Raw genomic sequence first — 20,384 nt, 5'->3', positions numbered from 1 at the left:
AATAACAATTGAAATGTAAAGAAGAAATACTCAAGTTAATAAAGATTAAAAAAAAAAAGAATTTCGCTTCAGTTCTTTTGTCTACCTGTATGACATATGACACCCATCATGTTCCTTCTTTCAGGTATCTCTGAAGACTCAGACCTGGATATAATGTTACCTGTTTATTGCTCATCCTGCCCCTGACATTTATAAATCTACTAAGCTCTCAAGCACAAAATATATGTCATCATTTCTGTTCCTTAACTTCCATCCATTATGAAGCTCAAGGAAATGGGAATACCAGCACTATCAGCCTAGAGAAAGATAGCATAAACCACAGTAATTCAAAACAACATATAATGATTTGTGAATCATTTACCTTCTTTGTTAGTAGAGACCTTTTTCTTCTGAGACTCTTAAAACAACATTCTACCTGAGATCCTTGCCTATAGGTCTATCAAATCCACTCTTTATGCTAGGGACTGAGAGGCACTTAACATGTGAATAGTATCCAAACTTATTGTAATCTCATCGGGGAAATCTTCATTTTTTTTCCTGGCCCATTTACTGAAATAAAATGAGCTCTGGTCTTAAAATCACAACCCTTTTGGCCTAGCCTCCTGCGTATCTACAACCATGTGCCTAGACACCTGTTTCATTGTTTTCATGATTAATACCCAACATATTTTTGTATCAGTACATAATAACTCCCAAATCCACTTGCTTTCTATAATCTAATCATATTAGTAACTTCTGTTAGATTACACAATGCCCAAGATAAGAAAACAAATGAAGATCTCTTTCTTCTCAAAATTCCTTTTGCTTCATAAGATTCAAATACGCTCTAATTTTGATCATTTATTTGACTCAAACTCCTATCAGTCATCAACTCTGCCTTCTCATATTTTACATTTTCTTCTACTTTCTTGATGTCCATTCTTCATTCAACTCTTCAATACATTTCATGTTCATGACATGACAAAAAGAGTGTTCACGAGAACCTCTGACAAAACAAAGTATCTTTGACATAAATAATTTTCTATGTTAGAAAACAGAGGTTTTCTTCTTAAAACAATTTTGCAAATAAAAGTGAAAAAGGGAAAGAACAGAGGGATTAGAAATGTCTCTTCTTATGCACATGTTGCAGTGAATAAAGTACACTCATGAAAACAGGAAGTAGAATTATGACTACTGAGACAATTTCAGATTTCCTGACATTGAAGATACAGGTGTTTGCTGTTACATGGGTGCTAGCAGTTGGATCTTGGTAGTTGGGAAGAGCAGCCAGTGCTATTAACCACTGAGCCATGGCTCCTATCCAAAGTACAGCTCTTATATTAAATAAATATATCAAATATAAAATCCAATGTGACTTTCCACATTTCTGTCCTAAATGAATCCTCTAAGTGCATAAAGGCTGACTAGATCTAGTTAATTTGTGAATTTCATTATGTATTTGCAATATTATATATATCTACATATAATATGCAAATATAATTAAATAATTTAAATATTATAATTAAATATATAATATTAGCAAAATAATTTAAACCAATAAATTTCTAATTTACATGGTAAATTAAAGAAAAACTAGAAAATTTTCATTCCCTCTTGGAATTTCCTCAGAGAATGCTAAGCCTATTAATATCATATGTTTGGACTTCGAAAGTGTGATTGGAAATATATATTTCAGTGGTTGCAACAACTCCTTTGCCAATACAAATAAAGGCAAACTGTTCAGACCTTTCTTCATTAGCATGCTCTTTTATATATTCAGGTTTGGGGAGAATATATATTTTCATCTGAGTTTTAAACACTGTCCACTAGTGGTTCCTTCCTGGAAAATATCTGCTCATCTTTGAAAAAGTGTTGTAAGTGGCACCCTTTGCTAGGAACCTGTTTTTCTGACTTAAAGTTAAATCTACCCTTCCACATAGGAAAACTTCTAGTTTATATTTGCCAGCTTCTCATTCTTACACATATGTATCTTCAGCATCCATTTCAATTGAGGTTGTATTAAGAAAAAAATTACCTGTAGCCACTCCTTTTCTCCATGCTTTCTCTGGTAGTAAATGTGAATCTCTACATTCATTAGAGTTTTTTCTTTGGGGGGGGGTAGTGTTTTCTATTGTTTCATTGATAATACTAAATCAAAACCCACAGCTTTGCCTAGAATGCATATTTTGTTTCCTAACACATTACTCAGAGCTAATTTGTATCCAACACTGAGCCATTTATTTCTTCACTGGTGAGAAAACTCTGAATCTGTTATCAAGAAATTGATCCCAAGAGGGATGAACAAGAGCAGAGCATAATGATGCATTTGTGCAAAAAATGCCATAATGAAACCGCTTATCCCACATACTAACTTGAGAAATGAAAAAGAAAATCAGTGCAAGAAACAAATCACTTTTCCCAACTTTTAACTTTATTTTTCTTGCTAAGGATATGCAAGGTTATGTTAGCTGAGACCTTTCCTGACCTTTTTCTTCATCCTGCAGGCTACAGCATATTTTTAAAAACAAATGCATAGTGAAGGAACAGCCCACTCAGAGGTAAACCCTCTGTAGAGAGGGCAGACTCTCCTGAAATCAAAAGCACAATGCTTTAAAGTTTGGTTTGAGTACTCAGAAAGACACAACATGGCACAGAGGGGAGCCAAATGAATGCCATCACAATAAGCATTGCAATTATAAAACCAGAGCAGATGAGAAAAAAAATGGAAAGCTATTCCTTGACCTGCTTCCACATGGGACAAATGATTCTTGTGGTTGAAGTAGATTTAACTGTCCCCAAACATCCATCTCACTCTCATATAGGAAATGAAAATAAAAGCCAGCAAGTTGTCAGTTAGAGACAGTCACCACCTTCTGGGGATAGGCACTGGAGACTGAGGAATTGCACAGCCCTGCAGATTCATCGCAATTACAAAAACATCTGAATGGATGCTTGAAAATGACCTTTCTCTCCACTGGGATGTTGGAACGACTTTGCTGAACTTTCCTCATTTTTCTTAAGTTTCTTTTTTCCTGACTCACTATGGTAAATTATGACATAAATGTTTCATGTTGTGCCTCCTGTGTTGGATATTGGGGCTTATCATAATTTTATTTTGTATATGTTGAAACGTTTTAATTAATTATGTCAACTCAAAATACATCGGTAATCATTGTTGCCTATATAAAGTGACAGCCTACAGGCCTGAGCTGTTATTATTTGAAATTCCATTGAATTTGGAATTTCAGCACATTTTCCTCCCAGAATTTATTTATGTTTCATATATGTTCAGTAATTACAGATATAATTCTTTGTGTTCAGGCGCAATAGCAGTTAAGGAAATATAAGTGGGATTTCTAGTGGTCCTGGCATCAGGGGGATGAGTTTGCTTATTAATTCTCTTTCTAGTATCACTTAGTTTTATTGGATATGCCAGTTATTGTGTATGATAACATAGTGACACGTTATAGTCCTTCTTCCTAAATTTTAAAATATTTTTATTATGATAATTTCTGCTCTATGAATTCTGTAGTTCCTTTGGCAAAAGTAATGAGCCCACCAATTAGAGCAATGTGTAAGATCTTAATGTTTGTACTCATGGAACATTTTTATTATTGAGAAGTTGGTACTATTGGCAATCAGTCTTGGAGTCATGGGACAGTAGTTCTAGTTTCAGTTTTGTAGCATACCACCTTAATTAGCATAGATTCATCGTTAAATTATTTGAGCTACTGTAAGAGGAAAAAATGGCTATGTTCACAATTTCAATAAGCACCTTATTTTATTTTCTATTCTTTTTTAAAGAATTATTTATAATAATAAAATAGACTTTGGGACTATATCAAACAGATCTTTAAAGTTATCTTATCAAGGAGTTATGATTGTAAGTAATTACAATCATAAATGTCAAAGGATGGAAATAGGCAACCTCAAGAGGTATGAGGTAGGGGGACCCTCTAGATTATACCAGAGACATGGGAATTGAGAGACTCTCAAAACTTAGGGAGAGGGACCTTAGATGAAATGCTAAACAGTGGGGAGATAAAACTTGTAGAGTCCACCTCCACTAGAAAGACAGGGCATCAAGTGGGGGAATGGAGCTGCAATCTTACAGTCCAAAGCTCTGACCCAGTATTGTCCCTGCCTAAAACAATTGCAGGAACAAAAATAGAGAAGAGACTGAGGGAAAGGAGGTCCAGTGACCAGCCCAAATTGGGATCCATCTCAACAGGAAGCTTCAAGGACTGCCAATATTACTGGTACTTTGGTGTACTTACAGACGGAAGCCTAGCATGACTGCCTTCCAAGAGGCCAAACAATCACCTGAAAGAGTCAGATGCATCTACTTACACACAACCAGGGACAGAAGCTGGGGACCCCATGACTGAGTTCCAGAAAAACTAGAAGAAGCTGAGGAGGAGGGCGATCCCATAGGAAGACCAGCAGTCTCAACTAACCTAGATCCCCAGGATCTCTCAGACACTGAGACACCAACCTGGTAGCATTATACTAGCTGATATGAGCCTCTCCCACTCCCCAACACATACTCAGCATAGGACTGCCTGGTCAGGCCTCAGCACCTAACCCTCAAGAGACTTGAGGTCACATGGAGTGAGGAGATCTGGTGGGATGAGGGGTAAGGGGTAAGGTGGGGATATCCTCCTGAAGACATGGGAGTCCAAATGGGATTAGGGACTATTGAAGTGTGGACAGAGAGGTGGATAATCACTAGAGTGAAAAAAGATTAAAAATAGTAATATTAATAAAAAATAGATGTGGAAGTTCCCTCTCCACAGTTCATTCTGATTGGTAAATAAAGTTGGTGGCAGCCAATAGCTTGCAAGGGAGAAAAAGTCAGGACTTTAGAATGCGGAGGCAAGGAGACCAAGAAAGAAGGAGGAAGCAGGATGATGACCATGATAGGAAAGGAATAAAATCCAGAAGAACAAGCATGCCAAACATGTAAGAATCCAGAAAGAGCAGCCCCAGGGATCATCCCAAGGTGGCAAGGAACACTTGCCACCGCTGCAGGCACACATTTTCAACAACATACAAGTATTCAAAGAGGACACAGAACTTGATTAATGTATATTCCCATTTGAGTTTTATGTTGTAAAATAATGCATTAAAATACATAGTATTCACATAAAATTGGACATAGTACTACCGGAGGACCCAGCTATACCACTCCTGGGCATACACCCAAAAGATGCTCCAACATGCTCCATTACATTCGTAGCAGCCTTATTTATTATAGTCAGAAGCTGGAAAGAACCCAGATGCCCTTCAACAGAGGAATGGATACAGAAATTGTGATACATTTACACAATGGAGTGCTATTCAGCTATTAACAAAAATGGCTTCATGAAATTCTTAGGCAAATGGATGGAACTAGAAAATATCCCAAGTGTGGTAACCCAGTCACAAAAGAACGTACATGATATGTACTCACTGATAAGTGACTATTAGCTCAAAACCTCAGAATACCCAAGGAACAATTCACAGACCATATGAAGGTCAAGAAAAAGGAAGACCAAATGTGGTTGTTTCAGTCCTTCCTAGAAGGGGGAACATAATACTCATTGGAGGGATTACAGGAACAAAGAGTGAAGCAAAGACTGAAGGAAAAGTCATCCAGAGATTGCCCTACCTGGAAGTCCATCTCATATGCAGCCACCAAACTCAGTCACTATTGTTGATATCAAGAAGTTTTTGCTGACAGTAGCCTGATTTGGATATCTCCTGAGAGGTTCTGCCCGACTCTTACTGAAACACATGAAGATACTTTCAGCTAACAATCAGACTGAGCACGGGGACCCCAATGGAGGAGTTAGAGAAAGGAGTGAAGGAGCTGAAGGTGTTTGCAATCACTTAGGAAGAACAGCAATATCAGGCAAACAGAAAACATGTTTCTGCTTTTATGTTTGGCTCCCACTTTTGAATACCTAGTTCTACAGCCACATAAATATGATCTACCAACTTAATGAAAGTGTCTGAGAACCTCAAAAACATTCCAATATAATTTTTACTTTATAGCCACTCAACAGCTTTAAAAAATCATTTATTAGCTTTTTGTCAAAATTTTTGGTAACTTTTCCAAACACTCACTTTTTCCAAGTATCCAACTTTAGCAGCCAAGTTTATCTCCTCCATTGGGAATATTAAAGGTACCTGACATCTAATGCTACTAATTTTTCACAAGTCAAAGCTTATAAGTGGTTTATATCTATTCTCTGTATGCCATGGCCACCCAGTCTACACTTTACGAAAGATCTTATTTAACAACTTTTACTGCTAGGAAAGTTTGAGTCATTACCAAAACCCATAAATGAAGGTGATTATTTCCAGATTTTACATACAAAGGAGCTGAAATTGGAAAGTAGTTGAGTAACTACTCCAAATCAAGCAGTGAACCAGACATAGAGCTTAGGTTTAGAGCCAAGGAACTTCTCAATTTGTTTCCCTCTTTATCATAATCTCTTCTTCATAGTCTCATAAACTTCATTCACATTTCAGGTTTTCACTTTTTATTTCTTTGTTTAAAATGCACAGTATGGTTGGCCCATGATTGTTGAAGAATATTTACTTCTTCAAGGTATAAATATCTCATCTCTTTACTCTGTTAATTATCAACATTTCAAAACCAGTACCACTATTAATACATGCATACATCATTCATCATATTAGAAAGACTTTGAATACTCAAACTTTATATTAAATAATTTCAAATTTCTAAGAGTTTTAAACATAGTGAAAGAATGTTTTTTAACAAAATTTCCCATGTTTTGATATGTTTTTCCATTAAATATGGTTTGTGCCTATCTGAAATCAATGTTAAAATTCAGTGGCATTAATAGAATTGAAAAGTATAAAAAGCGTCTTTCACCTGTGGTAGTTTGAGATGAAACTCTGTAAAGAAGTTGGTGCAGGAAAACATGGAGTTTGCTTGGCCTAGCTGCATTGACAGGCATGTGCCATAGGTTTTTCAAATTAGAGTCTATAGTTCCTGGGGCACTATTTGCCTCTAATTCCTAAGAGACTGATGCCCTCTTTCAGGTAATCAAGCATTCAGGCCTCTGTGTTTCTTCGTACATTCCATTGCAAGTCAAAGAAGCATAGAAGCCTGACATGACAATAGGTCTCAGACATCAATCTTGTATATTCTGTATAATTTGTAAATTTTGTTGTATCTTGACAACTACAACTGTATTGATTCTGGCAACTGCATTAATCCTATTTCTGATAATGGTATAAAATGTCTGATTGTTCTAAATAAAATTGTCACAGCCTCAGTTGGACTGCCCCTTCTAACCTGGCCTGATTTAATTACTCATGTCTATATCAGAGAACCTTAGTATAGTAAGTAAGCCTGGGCAATTACAAGTCAGGATCTCATAAGATCACTAGTGTTCATTGTGAAAACTAAGTCCTCGTGATCAAATCTATAGTTGTTTTAAAGAGGTAAACCAAATACAATATATTTTTGTCTTTTACTGAGTGACATTTTTGTGCTGCACTGATACTATGCCACTGACAACACTATCACCTGATACAGTCTTACATTGTTTGGCCTCTTTACTCTAAAATCAACTAATAATTTGAGAATATATTATTATTAGAACCTAATTGAGCCAGTAGTTTTTTGGAGTCCAGGAATTTTTCACAAATAACACAAATATTCTCAATGAAACAAATATAATTTCTTGAGCAGATACCCCAGATCGAGGTGACTAGGGCTATGGTCCAGATTTGAGAACTGAAACATGACACTGAGTTAAGATACTACAGGGTTTCAAAGCACAAAATCCATAAACATCTGTGCCTAGTTTTTTCCAATCAAGTTTTAGGCATAGTGAATCTCATTAGGAATATGTCTTTGTGGTACACTTACCCTGCTCTCAGTGGCTGGGATATTTATCTCTGTCAGGGGACTTGTCTTATCAAATATTTATGCCCTATCTTGTCTACCAGAATGTGACTTGTCTAACATTCATGTCTTAAGTTGTCAACCAGGATTTCAGTTACCCATATCCATGCCTTTTTTTGGAGAACATAAACTTTATTAGAGCACTTCTCAAAATGGAAATCTTATTATAAGTAGTTCCTTATATTGGTGAGAGTATCTGTCTTAAGTTGGGGTCTACCCCAGGGCAGCTTATACCCTAAAAGCTTATATATAGGTGAGGAAGTACTGTTGGATGGTTGATTTGGTTCCAAGCTTATTGTGAATAACCACGCAAAATGATTTCTACTGATGTTTACATAATTGGTTTCCAAGGACACAAAATATAACAGAATATGTAATCAATCACAGTCTTAGAAAGTTTCTTAGTAACAGCAGAAACATATGAGAAAGCTTCCTTACAATGGCAAGTTAACCAGGTAACTGCTACCTAGGCTATAATATTTTATCTAGGCCTTAACATTTTATCAAGGACATAACATTACATCTATGCCTTAATATTTTACTTTGGTCTTAAAACAGTTCCTACCTTGTTCAGGGATGACCTTGTACACTGTGCATTTGGATACTGTTTAATGAATCCCAAGATTTATTTTTTATTAGATATATTTCTTTACTTACATTTCAAATATTATTCCCTTTCCGGGTTTCTAGTCTATAAGCTCCTATGCCATCCTCCTCCCCCATACCTCCCACATCCACCTCCCTTATCCCCCATCCCCGAAATTCCCCTGCACTGGGGGTCCTACCTTGGCAGGACCAAGGGCTTCCTCTTCCACTGGTGCACCAACAAGGCTATTCTCTGCTACATATGCAGTCGGAGCCCTGGGTCAGTCCATGTATAGTCTTTTGGTAGTGGTTTAGACCCTAAAAGCTCTGGTTGGTTGGCGTTGTTGTTATGGGGTTGCAAGCTCCTTCAGCTCTTTCAATCATTCCTTTAATTTCACCCCAAAGAGGGTCTTGTTCTCAGTTCAGTGCTTTGCTGCTAGAATAGACCTCTGTATTGGACATGCTCTGGATATGTCTCTCAGGAGAGATCTACATATGGTTCCTTTCAGCATGCACTTTTTTTTTTTTGGTTCTTTTTTTCGGAGCTGGGGACTGAACCCAGGGCCTTGTGCTTCCTAGGTAAGCGCTCTACCACTGAGCTAAATCCCCAGCCCCTCAGCATGCACTTTTTACCTTCATCAATCTTATCTAGTTTTAGTGGCCGAACGGAAATGGGCCACATGGCCTTCCTGTGGTCTGTGGATTGCATCTTGGTTAATTCGAGCTTTTGGGCTAATAACCACTTATCAATGAGTGCATATCAAGTATGTTTTTCTGTGATTCGGTTACCTCACTCAGGATTACATTTTCTAGATCATTTCATTTGGCTATGAATTTCAAGAAGTCATAGTTTTTGATAGCTTAATATACCTCATTGTGTACATGTACCACATTTTTTGAATCCATTTTTGTTGAAGGGTATCTGGGTTCATTATAAATATATTTATTATAAATAGGGCTGCTATGAACGTAGTGGAACATGTGTCTTTGTTGTATGTTGGAGCATCTCTTGGGTATATGCCCAGGAGAATTATAGCTGGGTCCATAGGTAGTTGAATGTCCCAATATTCTGAGGAACCTCCAGACTGATTTCCAGAGTGGTTGTACCAGTCTGCAATCCCACCAACAATGGAAGAGTGTTCCTCTTTCTCCCATCCTTGCAAGTATCTTCTGTTACCTGAGTTTTTTATCTTAGCCATTCTGACTGCTGTGAGGTAGAATCTCAGGGTTGTTTTGATTTACATTTCCCTGATGACTAAGACTATTGAACATTTCTTTAGGTGCTTTTCGACCATTTGGTATTCCTCAGCTGAGAATGTTTTGCTTAGCTCTGTACACCATTTTTAATAGGGTTATTTGGCTCTCTGGAGTCTAACTTCTTGAGGTCTTTGTATATTTTGGATATTAGCCCTCTATCAGATGTAGGATTGGTAAATATCTTTCCCCAATCTGCTGGTTGCCATTTTTACCCAATGACAGTTTCTTTTGCCTTATAGAAGCTTTGCAGTCTTATGAGGTCCCATTTTTTTTTGTTCAAGAAATTTTCCCCAGTGACCATTGTTCGAGGCTTTTCCCCACTTTTTCTTCTATTAGTTTGAGTGTATCTGGTTTGATGTGGAGGGCCTTGATCTACTTGGACATAAGCTTTGTACATGGTGATAAGAAAGGATTGATTTGCATTCTTCTACATGCTGACCTCCAGTTGAACCAGCACCATTTGTTGAAAATTCTCTTTCTTCCATTAGAAGGTTTTGGCTCCTTTGTCAAAGGTCAAGTGACCATAGGTGTGTGAGTTCATTTCTGGGTCTTCAATTCTGTTCCACTGATCTTTCTGCCTGTTTTTGTACCAATACCATATAGTGTTTATGACTATTGCTCTGTAATACTGCTTGAGGTCAGGGATGGTGATTCCCCCAGAAGTTCTTTTATTGTTCAGGATAGTTTTTGCTATCCTGGGCTTTTTGATATTCCAAAGGAATTTGCAAATTTTTCTTTCCATCTCTATAAAGAACTGAGTATGAATTTTGATGGGGATTGTATTACTTATGTATATTGATTTTGGCAAAATGGCCATTTTTACTATATTAATCCTGTCAATCCATGAGCATGGGAGATCTTTCCATCTTCTGAGATCTTCCTCAATTTCTCTCTTCTGAGACTTGTAGTTCTTGTCATACAGGTCTTTCACTTGCATGGTTAAAGTCACACCAAGATATTTTATATTATTTTGGACTATTGTGAAAGGTGTCACTTCCCTAATTTCTTTTGCAGCCTGTTATCTTTTGAGTAGAGGAAGGCTATTGATTTGTTTGAGTGTTGGGAGTCATACCCTGAAACCCTCCATTATTGATGCTAATATTATGGTTAGAGTTAAGTGTGACTAGGTTCATAGAAAATCCCCAGCCAGCTGCAGAAGACTAATACCAATCTGGTGGTCAAGATGAATAAGTTTGGGTATGTAGTGTCTTCATTTACATTAAATTCTAAAAATGACTTTACTTTCTTTTTTTATTTCTTCCTTGACCAAGTTAACATTGAGCAGAGTGTTGTTCAATTTCCATGTGTATGTAGGCTTTCTGTCAGTTTTGATGTTATTGAAGACAAGCCTTAATCCATGGTGATCTTATAGGATGCATGGGATTATTTCAATCTTCTTGTTTTGATGAGGACTGTTTTTTGAACAATTATATGGTCAACTTTGGAGAAGGTACCATGAGGTTCCGAGAAGAATGTAAATTTAATTTTTTGTGAGGACATTTTCTATAAATACCTGTTAAACCCATTTTCTTCATAACTTCTTTTAGTTTCTCAATGTCTCTTTTTTATTTCTGTTTCCATGATCTGTCCATTGATGAGAATGTAGTGTTAAAATCTCACACTATTATTGTGTGAGGTGCAATATGTGCTTTGAGCTTTAGTAAGGTTTCCTTTATGAATGTAGATGTCCTTGCATTTGGAGCACAGATATTCAGGATTGAGAGTTCATCGTGGTGGATTTTTCCTTTGATGAATATCAAGTGTCCTTCCTTATTTTTTATTGAGAATATTTGGTTGTAAGTTGATTTTATTTGATATTAGAATGACTACTCCAGCTTGTTCTTGGCACCACTTGCTTGGAGGATTGTTTCCGGCCTTGTAATCTGAGGTAGTATCTGTCTTTCTTACTGACATGTGCTTCATGTATGTAGAAAAATGCTGGGTCCTCTTTACATATCCAGTCTGTTATTCTATGTCTTTTTATTGGGGAATTGAATCCATTGGTATTAAGAGTTAGTCAGGATTAGTGATTGTTGCTTCCTCTTATTTTTGTTGTTAGAGGTGGAATTATGTTTGTATGGCTCTCTCTGTTAGTTTCATTGTGGGGAGATTACTTTCTTTCTTTATCTAGGGTTTGGATTCCCTCTTGTGTTACAGTTTTCCATTTATTTCCCTTTGTAGGGCTGGATTTTCCTTAAGTTATTGTGTACATTTTCTTTTGTCATGGAATATATTGGTTTGTTTGTCTATGTTAATTGAGAATTTTGCTGGCTATAGTACCCTGGGGTGACATTTGTTTTCTCTTTGTGTGTGTATGACATCTGCCCAGCATTTTGCAGCTTTCCTGGTCTCTGCTGAGAAGTCTGGTGTAATTCTGATAGGTCTGCCTTTATGTGTTACTTGACCTTTTCCCCTTAGTGCTTTTAATATTCTTTCTTTTTTTGTGAATTTGGTGTTTTAACTATTACTTGATGGGAGAAATTTCTTTTCTGGTCCAATCTATTTGGCATTCTGTAGACTTATTTAATGTTTATGGGCATCCATTTCCTTCGGTTAAGGAAGGTGTCTTCTATAATTTTGTTGAAGATATTTACTGGTCCTTTAATTTGGGAGTCTTCACTCTCTTCTATACCTATTATCTTTAAGTTTGATCTTCTCATTGTGTCCTGGACATCCTGGATGTTTTCGGTTAGGAGTTTTTTGTGTTTTATATTTCTTTGATGGTTGTGTCATTGTTTTCTGTAGAATCTTCTGCCCCTGAGATTCTCTCTTCTAACCGTGTACTCTGTTGATGATGCTTATATCTATGACTCCTGATCTCTTCCCTAGATTTTTTATCTCCAGGGTTTTCTCCATTAATGTTTCTTTATTGTTTCTATTTCTATATTTAAATCATGGATTGGCTTGTTCATTTCCTTCACCTGTTTGTTTGTTTTTTCCTGTAATTCTTTAAGGGAGTTTTGTGTTTCCTCTTTAAGGACTCTTACTTGTTTATGTATGTTGTTCTCTATTTCTTTTAGGGAGTTATTCCTTCTTAAAGTCTTCTATCATGATCGTGATAAAAAAAAGACTGAACTTCCAATAACTGGGTAAAGGAGATCAGAAGGCTGGACCTCCTAACCTGGCCAGGGATCTAAGGGAGAAAAGCCAGGTAAAAGGAGTTCATCATGAGGCAGGTGAGATTTCAGGAGAAGAAGAGTGACAAAATTGGGAATAAGAAAGAGTAACCAAAGGATTTCTCCTTGAGAACAGATACAGCAGAACTAGCCAAGATGAGACTGAATACAAGTAGCTCAATGCATGATGCTGGGATTTAGATAGGTACTATAGAGAATTAGAAGCATTTGCTCAGATATTTTATTAAAAATTGCTGAGTAAATCTATATGTTTCTGTCTTAGTTATTTGGAAGCTATATGTGTTATTAAAAAGCTGACACTTTTAAATTTCATCCTATACAATTTATTTTACATAAATAGGTAGTTGGTAGAGTAATTAAACTTAAATTGTGACAGATTTAAGGGTTGTTCTTATATACCACCCTTTCTATCTTCAGAACTGGATGGGTAGTTTGTTTAAATGTAAACACTTATTAAAAAGATTGTTTTCAAAAATAGTCTATGTCTTAGTTAGGATTTTACTGCTATGAACAAACACCATGATCATGGACATGACCATGTCTTATAAGGACAACGTTTAACTGGGGCTGGCTTACAGGTTCAGTCCAGTATCATCAAGACAGAAAGGCATGATGCAGGAGAAGTTGAGAGTTCTATATCTTCATCCTAAGGCTGCTAGAGGAAGACTGGCTTCCATGAAGCTAGCCTGAGGGTCTGAAAGACCATACTCACAGTGACACACATATTCAATCAAGGCCATACTTCCTAATAGTGCCACTACCTAAGTAAAGCATATACAAACCATTAGAGTCCATTTTTCTACCAACTTCATAGACAGTAGATTCTCAGGATTATCTCTGACTTCTACTTCTTGATTATATATGTACTAGAAACAAAGTTCATAAATGTTGGTGTCTTAAGAGTCAGGTCTAAGCCTGTGGTTGCCCATCAGTTAACCTGGCCTGTAATATTGCATTTCATCTGAAGGACCTAATGGTAGAAGGATATAACCTACCATAATACACCATCCTGTGAACTTACATGTGCTATAGCAAATGCATGCCCTCATCTATAAAAAGTAATTAATTAATAATGATATACAATCAAAAGAATAATAATTAGAATCCTGTGGGGGACTTAGCCGAACTCCCAGAAGTGTTGACAATTATGAGATTGCAGGATAGACTGCCACTTCTCCCCACTTCTGTTCAATTCTGCCCATTTTCCTGGCCAAAGAGGAATTCTGCATCTGGATATATGAATATAGGAGAAGTCAGCTGCGGGAACCAGTTGATTTCTGCCTGCATCCAAAATGAAACTGAACTGGTAACACAGGTCCTAGCTCTCAAATCCCTTGTGGTAGAGAGCTGGACCCTCAGTAATGTGGACACATCAGAAAACTAGGAGGAGACATATACTTTCTTCCCACATTCCTGAGCCAATAGGAAGTAGATTTGTACCATCTGTGCACTCTGGACACAAGGACATAGGAGCAGTCAGGGGCAGGACCCTTTGGGTGACTGCCTGCTCCGAGAGTTGAAAGCCAGTTGACAGGAGCTCCTACACACCTTAGAGCAGAGCTCTCTATTCCCAGATCCTGCTGAAAGAAAACAGGTCCACAAGATTCCTGACACACAGGCCTGCAAGAGGGCCAAGCTACTCTCAAAGACAGCAAGACAACCCTATGATGAAATGCAAGCATAGAAACCTAAGCAATGGAAACTAAGACTATTTGGCATCATCAAAGCACAGTTCTCCCACCAAACAAATACTGGATATCCAAGCATACTGGAAAAACAAGATTTGGATTTAAAATTACATTTTGTGATGATGATGGAGGGCTTTAAGAAGAACATAAATAACTCCCTTAAAGAAATACAGGACAAAACAAGTAAACAAGTAAAAGCCCTTAAAGAGGAAACACAAAAATTCCTTAAAGCATCCCTTAAAGAATTACAGGAAAACACAACCAAGCAAGTGAAGGAAGTGGATAAAACCATACAGGATTTAAAACTAGAAATAAGACTAATAAAAAAAGGCAAAAAGAGAGACAACCTTGGAGATAGAATACCTGGGAATAGACAAGGAGTCATAGATGCAATCATCACCAACAGAATACAAGAGATAGAAGAGAGAATCTCAGGGACAGAAAATACCATAGAAAACATCGATACAACCATCAAAGTTAATGTAAAATGCAAAAATCTCCCTGTACAAAAACATCCAAGAAATCCAGGAGAAACCAAGAAATTAGATGAGAAAACTAAATTTACACAATATCTTTCTGCAAATCCAGCCCTACAAAGGATAATAGATGGAAAACTCCAACAGAAGGAAAAAAAAGTGCACTTTAGAAAAAGCAAGAAAGTAATCTTGCAATGACACCAAAAGAAGAGAGACAAAAACATAATTCAACCTCTAACAACAAAAAAAAATAGGAAGCAACAGTCACTGTTCCTTAATATATCTTAACATCAATAGACTCAATTACCCAATAAAAAAGCATGGAAAAACAGAGTGGATACTTAAAGACCACCCAGCATTTTGGTGCATAAAGGAAACACACCTCAAAGACAAAGAAAGACACTGCCTCAGAGTAAAAGGATGGAAAACAACTTTCAAAGGAAATGGTCTGAAGAAACAAACTGGAGCAGCCATTCTAAAAGGATAAAATAGACTTTCAACCAAAACTAACCAAAGAAGATAAAGAAGGACATTTCATATTCATCAAAGGAAAAATCCACCAAGATGAACTCTCCATCCTAAATATCAATGCTCCAAATGCAAGGGCACCTACATTCATAAAAGAAACCTTACTAAAGCTCAAATCACACATTGCACTTCACACAATAATAGTAGTAGATTTTAACACCCCACTCTCATCAAAGAAGAGATCATGGAAGCAGAAATTAAACAGAGAAACTAATAGAAGTTAGGAAACAAATGGACTTAACAGATATTTATAGAACATTTCATCCTAAAACAACCGGGTACACTTTCTTCTCAGCACCTCATGGTACCTTCTCCAAAATTGACCATATAATTGGCCACAAAACAGGCTTCAACAGGTGCAGGAAGATAGAAATAATCCCATGCATACTATCAGATCAGCACAGACTAAGGCTGGTCTTCAATAACAACACAAATGACAGAAAGCACACATATACATGGAAGGTGAACAATGCTCTACTCAATGATAACTTGGTCAAGAAAGAAAGAAAGAAATTAAAGTCTTTTTAGAATTAAATGAAAATGAAGGCACAGCATACCAAAACTTATGGGATACAATGAAAGCAGTTCTTAGAGGAAAACTCATAGCTCTGGGTGCCTGCAAAAAGAAACAAGAGAAAGCATATATTAGAAACTTGACAACACATTTAAAATGTCTAGAACAAAAAGAAGCAAATACACCCAAGATGAGTAGAAGGCAGGAACTAATCAAACTAAGGGGTGAAATCAAACAAGTAGAAACAAAAAGGATTACACAAATAATCAACAAAACCAGAAGCTGGTTCTTTGAGAAAATTAACAAGATAGATAAACCCTTACCAAGACTAACCAGAGGGCTCAGAGTGTGTATCCAAATTAACAAAATTAGAAATTCAAAGGGAGAGATAACAACAGAATCTGAGGAAAATAAAAAAAAAACATCAGATCCTACTATAAAAGCCTATATTCAACACACTGGAAAATCTGGAGGAAATGGACAATTTTCTAGACAAATGCCAGACATCAAAGTTAGATCAGGATCAGATAAATCATCTCAGCAACCCCATAACGCCTCCCAAAATTCCAGCAACTGCTGGAATTAAAAGTCTTCCAACCAAAAAGAGCCCAGGACCAGACTGGTTTAATGCAGAATTCTATCAGACGTTTGTAGACCTCATACCACCACTGTTCAACCTATTACACAAAATAGAAAGAGATGGAGCACTACCTAATTCCTTCTATGATGCCACAATTATGCTTATATCTAAACCACACAAAGACCCAACAAACAAAGAGTACTTTAGACTAATTTCCTTCATGAATATTGACACAAAAATACTCAATAAAATTCTTACAACCTGACTCCAAGAACACATTTGCAGGCATGGTTCAATATATGGATATCCATCAATGTAATTCGCTATATAAGCAATCTCAAAGAATAAATAATTAATAGCATTATAAACAGTTAAAGTTAATTTAAATAGAATCAAGACAATTAAGAAGCTTGTCAGGTCATTTGGAGTCAAATTTTAATTTATTGATACTTTTAGTTCTGTGCCCAAGGAAGACTCAGTCGTTCTAATAGGTTTCATTTTCATTTTCATGGTGGTCTGCTTTCTTCACTCAGTTTACTACTTAGGTGTAATTCTTTTCCAAAGAGGTATCTCAGACTTCTTAGAATGATGTGTATTCTACAATAATTCTTCAGTTTTGTGTGTGATGAGCATATGTTCATCTTTGTGGTTATAGAGGCCAGAAGTTAAAGTTACATCTTTTCCTCAATTACCACTCTACCTAACTTGAAAGAAAGGTCTCTCTGAACCTACAGGTCACTGATTTGGCTAGACTGTTCTGATAGCAGCCCCATAAGATATGCCTGTTTTTACCTACCATGTATGGAATTATTGTAACTATCTGACTCTTTAGGTTTTATTCGGAATTTGAACTAAGGCCTTTGTGTCTATTTGGCCACCTTCTCAGCCCCACCTTAAGCTAAGGACCATTTCCCCTCCCTAATCATAAACCAATAGTGATGGTACATTCAAACATGTGGCCTGGAATATTCCTTCTCCCAGCAATAAGATGCCAATACATAAAATATGGCTACTGACTAAGGCTATAAGATATATTGTTTACTGGGGGCTAGAATTATGATATGGACAAGACTTACTTTTCTTTTAAAAACACTGTTTTCAGGAACTATTAAGAGAAAAAAAATAAGCAAACCCCATTTTGTATCTACTGAAAAACAAAGAAAATATATAGAAAGAACTCCACAGTTGCTTGGCATGCATATAAAGAGTTAAAAGTTTAGAGACTCCTTTCTAAGGAAAGAAATATGGAAGTAATATATAATTTTTAATTGAAAACTAAGACAGTGAAAACTGTGTTTTTCCAAATATATAAGTATGTGTATAATGAAATATATGAATGTAGCCTAGAAAATTCTACAAAAGTATACAGAGATGTGAGATTAAAAGGAAAACACCTTTAATATAGTTTAAAATACATTATAGTTTAATAAAGACAACTCAGTAGTTGAACACATAATATCTTTCAAAAGATCTTAATTCAGTGTTAAGCAAACATAGTGTGCTGTGCTCAACTGCCTATAATTCTAATTCTCAGTCATGTGACATCCTCACATGACATCTACTTCTACCTGTACTATGCCCACATGCATCCAAACAGATATACAGACATAAACATAGTTGCAGAAAAGTTAAATGTATATTATATTTTTAAAATCCCCGCTAGTAGTTTTAAGTCATTACAAATTTAAATGTAACTAAATTTTAAGGAGAAAAATTTCATTCCCATTATTTCTATAGTAACATGTAATTTGTTGACATAAAACTATACTTTTCATATGTATCTTATATATGTAAAATATTATGGGTTTAAAATAATAAATATAATATGTTGTTAAAAGTGTTTAATAAACCTTCACTTACATTTATATTTCTTGATACTAATTTATTGTGAACTAAAAGGAAATATTGGAAGGCAGGTGTACTGTTCATTTTTGTCAAGTTGACACAAACTTGATTCATTTGGGATTGCATCCATAAGGTTGATCTATAGACAAGTTTGGGAGGGCATTTTTTTAGGTTAATGTGCTCAGAGACACACCTGGGCAGGAAATCTGTGGCTCTGTAAGTAAGACTGAGCAGGCCATGGAAAGTAAGCCTGTAAGGATCACTTTTCCAATGGCTCCATCTTCATTTCCTACTTCGAGTCCTAACCTGACTTCTTTAAATGATGGACTGTGAACAGTAAGATAAACAGATAAAACACTCCTTCAAAGTTCCTTTTAGTCATAACATTTATATTAGCTCCAGAAAAAAAAAGGAAAGAGTATGTCCTTCATTCCTTTATCAAAGATCATTCATAAAATATTTTCCTAAATATCAACCCCATCAGAAGAACAATATCAACTAAGTGGACCACTAAGTACTTCCAGGAACTATACCACAAGTAATAGAGTACACATAGGTGGGCCAAGACTCTAGATACATAAGTTGCAGACAACGGCCTTATCTGACATTAATGGGAGGGGAGGTAGGCTTGATGTTGCAGTGTGGGGGAATGCTAGAGAGGTGAGGTACCTCATAGAAGCATGAGTGACAGAAAAGGAATGGGGGTTTTGGGGGCATAACTGGGAAAGGGGATATCATTTGAAATGTAAACACATAAAATAATTAATAAATTATTAATCCCATCCCACAACTCCCTGATCCCAAATCCCATGGGAGAGAGAGCTCACCGCCCAGACAAGTGGGAACTCCTGAGACTGTAGGGCAGGATAGACCTCCAGTACTGCCCACCCTTGCCCACATCCGTGGCCCAAGAGGAAACTGTATAGGGCCTCTGGGAACAGGAAGATAGGGGCAGTCAAACGGCAGGTCCCCAGTGGTCCAGACACCACCCAGATCTGAAGGGACCCGGTTAACAGCTCCCTGCACCCAAATCCTGTGAGAGGGAAAGCTAAGCCTTCAGAGGGGCAGACATGCCTGGGAAGCCAGAAGAGACTACATTCTGCCACATTTCTGACTCTAGAGGAAAACACCTAATGCCATCTGGGACCCCTGTGCACAGGGACCAAAGAAAAGGCATGGCAGGCACTTCTAGTTGCTGCTGTCACAGAGAGCTGAAAGGCAATCCCCCAACAGCAACATCAGGCCTGAGACAAAAGGTAAGACCAATTTTTCTGCTCTAAGTGACATGCCTGGTGGACTCAGGATACACGCCCACAGGAACAAGTAAACAGGAAAGACTACACGCCCGAAAGCAGAATAGTCTGTTCCAATAACTGGCTGAAAGAAAACAGGAAAACAGGTCTATAGCACTCCTGACACACAAGACTATAGGACGGTCTAGCCACTGTCAGAAATAGCAGAACAAGGTAACACCACAGACAACCTGATGACGAGAGGCAAGCTCAGGAACGCAAGCAACAGAAACCAAGATTACATGGCACCATCAGAGCCCAATTCTCCCACCAAAGCAAACACTGAATATCCAAACACACCAGAAAAGCAAGATCTAGATTCTAAATCACATTTGATCATGATGATGGAGGACTTCAAGAAAGACATAAAAAATTACCTTAGAGAAATGGAGGAAAACATAAATAAACAAGTAGAAGCCTACAGAGAGGAATCACAAAAATCCTTGAAAGAATTATAAGAAAACACAAACAGTTGAAGGAATTAAAAATGGAAATAGAAGCAATAAAGAAAGGATGAAGGGAGACAACCCTGGATATAGAAAACTAAAGGAAGAGAAAAGGAGCCATATATACAAG

This window comes from Rattus norvegicus, chromosome 2, assembly GCF_036323735.1.
Source record: "Rattus norvegicus strain BN/NHsdMcwi chromosome 2, GRCr8, whole genome shotgun sequence".
Lineage (NCBI taxonomy): Eukaryota > Metazoa > Chordata > Mammalia > Rodentia > Muridae > Rattus > Rattus norvegicus.
This window is presented reverse-complemented; position numbering follows the sequence as displayed.